Source organism: Centruroides vittatus, unplaced genomic scaffold (genome assembly GCF_030686945.1).
Source record: "Centruroides vittatus isolate TY-2023 unplaced genomic scaffold, ASM3068694v2 contig_1176, whole genome shotgun sequence".
Classification (NCBI taxonomy): domain Eukaryota; kingdom Metazoa; phylum Arthropoda; class Arachnida; order Scorpiones; family Buthidae; genus Centruroides; species Centruroides vittatus.
The window spans coordinates 311518-317517 of record NW_027120754.1 but is presented as its reverse complement, the minus strand read 5'-3'; positions in this window follow the sequence as shown (position 1 = coordinate 317517).

Below are 6000 nucleotides of genomic sequence, written 5' to 3'. Positions count from 1 at the left end.
TTTTTTATTCTTATTTAAAAAACACCAAAAAAATTAGTTTTAGTTTCTTATTCTTATTGAAAAAACGCAAAAAAAGATTAGTTTTAGTTTTTTATTCTTATTTAAAAAACACCAAAAAAATTAGTTTTAGTTTTTCTTTTTGTTTATTATTTGAAAAAACAAAAAAAAGATTAGTTTTGGTTTTAGTTTCAGTTTTTCTTTTTCTTATTTAAAAAAACACAAAAAAATTAGTTTTAGTTTTTATTCTTATTTGAAAAAACAAAAAAAGTTTTAATTTCTTTCTTTCTTTTTCTCATTTGAAAAAAAAATTTAATTTTTTCTTTTTTTATTTTTATTTGAAAGAACAAAAAAATAGTTTTTCTTTGAAAAAAGTTTTAACTTCTATGTTTTTCGTTTTTCTTTTGTTTGAAAAAAAATCAAAGTTCGGTTTTTAAAAAGAAGTTCTCACTTCAATTTTTTTACGTTTATTACAAAATAAGTTTTCACTTCTATGTTTTTATTTATGTAATACAATAGAATATGGAACTGTTATTCATAAAAAAAATGTATTATTAATTTAATAAATAAATTTTTATAATTTATCTGCATACATTATCAGTATATTTTATTACTTTTAACTTTGATATTCTTGCTAATAAAATCAATGCTTCGATAATTTAATAAACACACAATACAATTTAATAAACATACAATACAAATATAATATAACGTTTTAGTCGATTGTAGGGAAAAGAAGTGCTCCGTTTGTTTCCCTCTGCAGGCGCCCCTGTACAGTACATAGTTAAAACTTATTGTACTTGAAAGCTTTTTTTTTCACTATGTTTTATATTCCACCTTCTGGCATATAAAATCATTGTCTATGTGAAAGTTTCTTATTACATTAGCAGTAGTGCTATGTCATTTAATGAGTTAATTAAAATGAATTAATAAAAATGAATTAGTTCTATCTTGAGGAAACCGTGTTTTGTATTTTCTTTTCTTTTCTTTTCTTTCGAAGACACAATGTAGTGACGTAAACTTAAACACTGGGCGAATTTTTCATCCTTTTTATTCGGTTGGTTCTCTTAGGTGATGATATTCGCCCTAAATTATTATTATCGAAACGGCGAATATCATCACCTAAGAGAACCAACCGAATAAAAAGGATAAAAAATTCGCCCAGTGTTTAAGTTTACGTCACTACATTGTGTCTTCGAAAGAGAAAGAAGAAAAAGAAGGAAAAGAAAAGAAAAGAAAAGAAAAATGAATTAATTAAATTGTAATAATATAACTTTCCCGATTAATCAAACGTTGTCCACTTATACGAGTTGCCATAATACATTTTTTTATCTCTTGTATTATTTTATTATTTTAAAGAAATCACGTAATAAGTTTTTATCAAATTTTATTTTTTTATTGCCGAGGAAAAAACGGAATTCATCTCGTTTCCAAATATCTTTTGATATTAATTTATCGAAAGATTAGGACGTAGGAGAAGTAATATAAACAATGAATTAATGTTTTTCTCGTGTTACAGAATCTTACTCTAAGCGTTACTCTCACCCAATAAAAACGGGTTACCTGGAAGGTGATCCGTGGCCGCGCCACCGCCGTGGCTACATATCCAATTCCTTACATCGGGGTCATAACAAGTTATGTCGTTAAATCGATAAATACTAACAGTAAGGTTTCTTTTTCTCTATAAAACCGTCGATATCGCGAGGCTGATTCAATATCCGGTTTGAAAAACAACGGGAGATAAAGGCGGAATTTCTGTGGAAAATTCCCTTTGCTGTCAGATTAAGATTATTACGTTATTTCCTACTTTTAACTTTTCTATTATGTTCTATTATAGTATTTGATTTATATTTACAAAGGTTATATTACGTAAAAGTTTGACATCGAGTGACCAATGTAACGCATTTTAAAAATTCTTTAAACCATGAACACTAGATTCCCGGAGCGGTTCTGAGCTGTTAGCCGCCTGCCTGCTAGATATTTGGCCACCTTCGCCCGATTATGTGAATCATGAGTAGTCTAGATTTATAACTTAACCCGACCGATAGGAGTTTACTGGTATGTTTTTATGATAGTACTGTATAGTTGACAGGAGTTTTAAAAAATCCATTTAATATATTTATTCTGCGTTTATTCTGCTCTCCCATCTTATATTACTTACGGATTTCAATGTTAAACCAGTGATATTACGATTTAGTATGTCCCATCTGTAAGGGGATGCAGAAAAAACGTGTACAATTCTTGTATAATGTTAAAAAATTAACTGTTACTTTGGCATCATCATTTACAACCAAATTTAATGAATGAGACGTACAAGATACAATAAAAGCTCTAGAATTTATTTTCCTTAAATTTACGATTTATGTATCCGTTGTCGTAAAAATTTGCCTTTCCACTGTTTTCCCAAGACTACAGATATTCAAGTACAAAATAACTGGTTTCGGCTTATTTTTACTTAATTTCTACTAAGAAGTAATTAAATGATTAAGAGATTAGGGAATTGGGGACATAAATAAAACCCTGCCGAAAGAGCCAGAATTTTACTTAAACAAAAGCTTAACCGAACCAATCTCTAGCCAAGTACAGTGGGGACTGATTTCTTCGTAATATTAGATAATAAAGACAGAAATTTCTCCAGTTCAATGAGAGTGACTAAAAAGTTGTAAATTTTGAAAATTTTCGTGGACACTGGTTTTAAAACGAATTAGTTAGAAAACAAATGATGGACAATCTACTTAGTATTAAGTTTAACAAATTTCGATTTTTACAGCTATGGTGAGAAACGTTTAAAATTTACAACAACTCTGTCGCGTTCTTTGAGGTATATTAGTGATGTGACAAAAGAGGCATTTGACATTAACCGGTATCGGCACCCTCGGGATTTGGCATGCATGCATATGCACTGCACACCTACCAAGATCGTCTCTGATTCCATCCATGAGCCACTGGTAGGGAACAATTTTAATTAAATGGATTGTTTTAATATTTAAAAAGTAAAGAATATTTTATGTTATTTTTATGTACAGTACGTTTCTTCACAAACTATATTTAATTATAATTTTCTTTAATTGAATATTTTGTACCAGGTATGTATATTTGTATATCCATCACACATTTTATTTTAACAAGTAAGTTTTTATAATTTTATTTTTAATTTTATCCCTTATATCGTGGCTGGCGATTAAGAATGTAATCGTGATATTGAAAATTTATTTTAAAAAAGTTTTGGCTTGAGACCATATAATGTAAAAGGGAACATTATTAAAAGAGAAAGACCAATGCCTAAATTAAATATAAATACGTCAACAAAAAAATTTGTTCGACGTTTTCACGATAAAATTTATGAAGACATAAAATGACTTTGTGGATGCATAAAAATGCAAACATTGTTTTGTTGGCCTTGCGTACTATTTTCAAATAAAATTAGTGTGGAATAAGAATGGCTTTGACGATTTAAATAAATTGAGTAAAGCTGACAAAAGACACGAATTGTAAATGTTACATCGATTCTTTCGTAAAATTGAAGCAATTTGGAAATTAAAATAGAATAGAATTTAACATTAGTAAACAATATAAAATAAATATTGAAAATTATTACAAAGTTACGGCTAATAGATATATTATATCTAAATTAGTAGATGTTATCGAAGCAAGAATTGGCATTTAGAGGGCATAGGGAATCTATTGAATCTAATATAACAGAGGTAATTATATTGAATTTGCTTATTTATTAAGTGGTTAGCTAATCTATTAATTAAAAATACATTTAGAGAAGTCTACGGTTTTTACTGGCTTATCGAACAAACGAATACGAATGGACCTTGACCATCACTGACTTATTGCCCCTGGAAGAAGGCTTTTTACAGAAACACAGCTTCCCTATCATCAAATGTCACGGCACGCCACTGTAATCTAATAACCTTAATCTTCGCTACCGTTACTTTTTGCCCGAGCAACGCCCGGCTCATCTGCTTGTTATTAATACAAGAGGTTTATAGCAGTTTACAAGAAACGTTTACATTTTTTGATTCAAATTACCTAACAATATAAAAAAAGCGTTTAGAATAATTTCAAATGTTTGGGTCTTCTATTCAAACACTTATTTCTAGTGGGTTTTACGATATGTTTCTGTATATTGATAACTCAGAAAGAAAAGTAAAATACTTTTGTTTTCTCATAGTATAAAATGGCCGACGTGCAGAAAAAGCGAAAAGGTTGTAAGTATAAGCCTTAAATCAACGAAGTGAATGTAACACAATAGAAACAGAGGACACAATAGAGCCAAAACATTCGTGTGAACAAATGAAAGATTTGTTCACTCGAATGAAGAGTCAAACGAAAATGAAGAGAAACTCCAAAAATTAAAAATTGAACGGAACGAAAAAGATGGCGGAACAGGTAAGGAAACTAGAATTACAAAGGTTGAAACAGATTGAATCCGTCATCCAATCAAAACCTCTAGAAGCTGATATTCAAAAGGAACCGTCACGAAAGCATTCGATGAGAAGAATTGGAATCAATCTTTCGAAAGACGTATTTTATTTAAGGGAATTCGTCGTTGATTCGTGGACAAAATCGAAATTTAGATCCTGGGACATTACGGAAAAGAGATCAAATGTAATTAAAGAACAGGGGTTCAATTTTTATTTTTAACGTCTTTCTTTATCGCCTATTAAAATTTATGTTTGCATTAATTTAATGTAGCTTACGAAAAGAATCGTAGGGTACCAGAATATAGAAGAGAGATAATTCCGATCTATAATTAACCATGAAGAAAATAGTAGCCTGAGTAAATTTGTTTTTGTATTGGAGTGGGGTGATTGACTTACAGATTTGACTGGGAGATAAGAAAATCGTGTTTATTAAGGGTTGTGTAAAGCACCGTACGTTTAGAATGACGAATTCGAAATGATGTCTCATCTCAATGCTATCCGTGAAAATACCATGAAGTTTAGAGTAGAAATAGAATCTCTCGTGGCAAGAGGCAAATTCTTCGATAATTATATAACTTTTTCCATTTTATAGATTATTAATTTATACAAGAGAGTCTTTTTTCTATATATACATTAATTACGAAAATAATTAACTACAAAAATATTAATATTATTGTACTTTAGAGATTACCTATATACAGTAGAACCCCAATTTTCAGAGGTTCCAAATTATCTGAGGCGAAACCGTAAGTGAATACACAACTTCTCTTGTACTGTAATTCACAAAAAATACTTTAAAACGTGGGTAGTTCCTGCTATTTGAAAATCAATGACATCTCGTAGATTCGAAGAGAAAATCCAAATTGATACATTTTTTCACGTACAAAATGCTTTTGTTACCTTTCACCATATAACAACAAAATAAAAAGAAACAAAAGTTTAACTTTTATTCCGCTTACAATTTAAATTATCGTCGTAATAAAAATTAGAAAAAAATTGATAAATTGTTCTGATAAAATAACAATAATAAAAAATAAATTTTTGTTTTATATTAGAGTATTGTCATCAAAAATTATATTTTCTTAAATTTTATTAGACATAATTATTCTCAGTTGCTCGTGAGCACTTATTGGCGCATTAAGGCCTTAATGCGCCAATAATGCCTTTATATTCATATATAATATTTGTATTTTCTTCTGTGGGCGAGGCCATCTTTAATCAGTTACACTTACGCTATTTGAAACTGACCAATAATGGCTGCTATTTCTTCCAACACATACGTTACTCATCGTTCAGCAGATGTAACTACGTAACAGCCAGGGCCGTTACTATGATGCAGAGAGGCGGCCGCATCAGGCGGCACCGTAAGGGGCGGCATAAAAAACATTTAAGGGCCTTATACTGAGAAAATCTATCGCACGGCCCTGGTAACGGCGATTGATTCAGTCGATTGTCATGGCTGCTCGCAACAGAATTAATTTTGTAAATCAATGTTTTTAGTAATATTTTCGGTAATAATACTTTATTATTAGCCTATAAATATACCGTACGTTACGATTCGTATGATGTT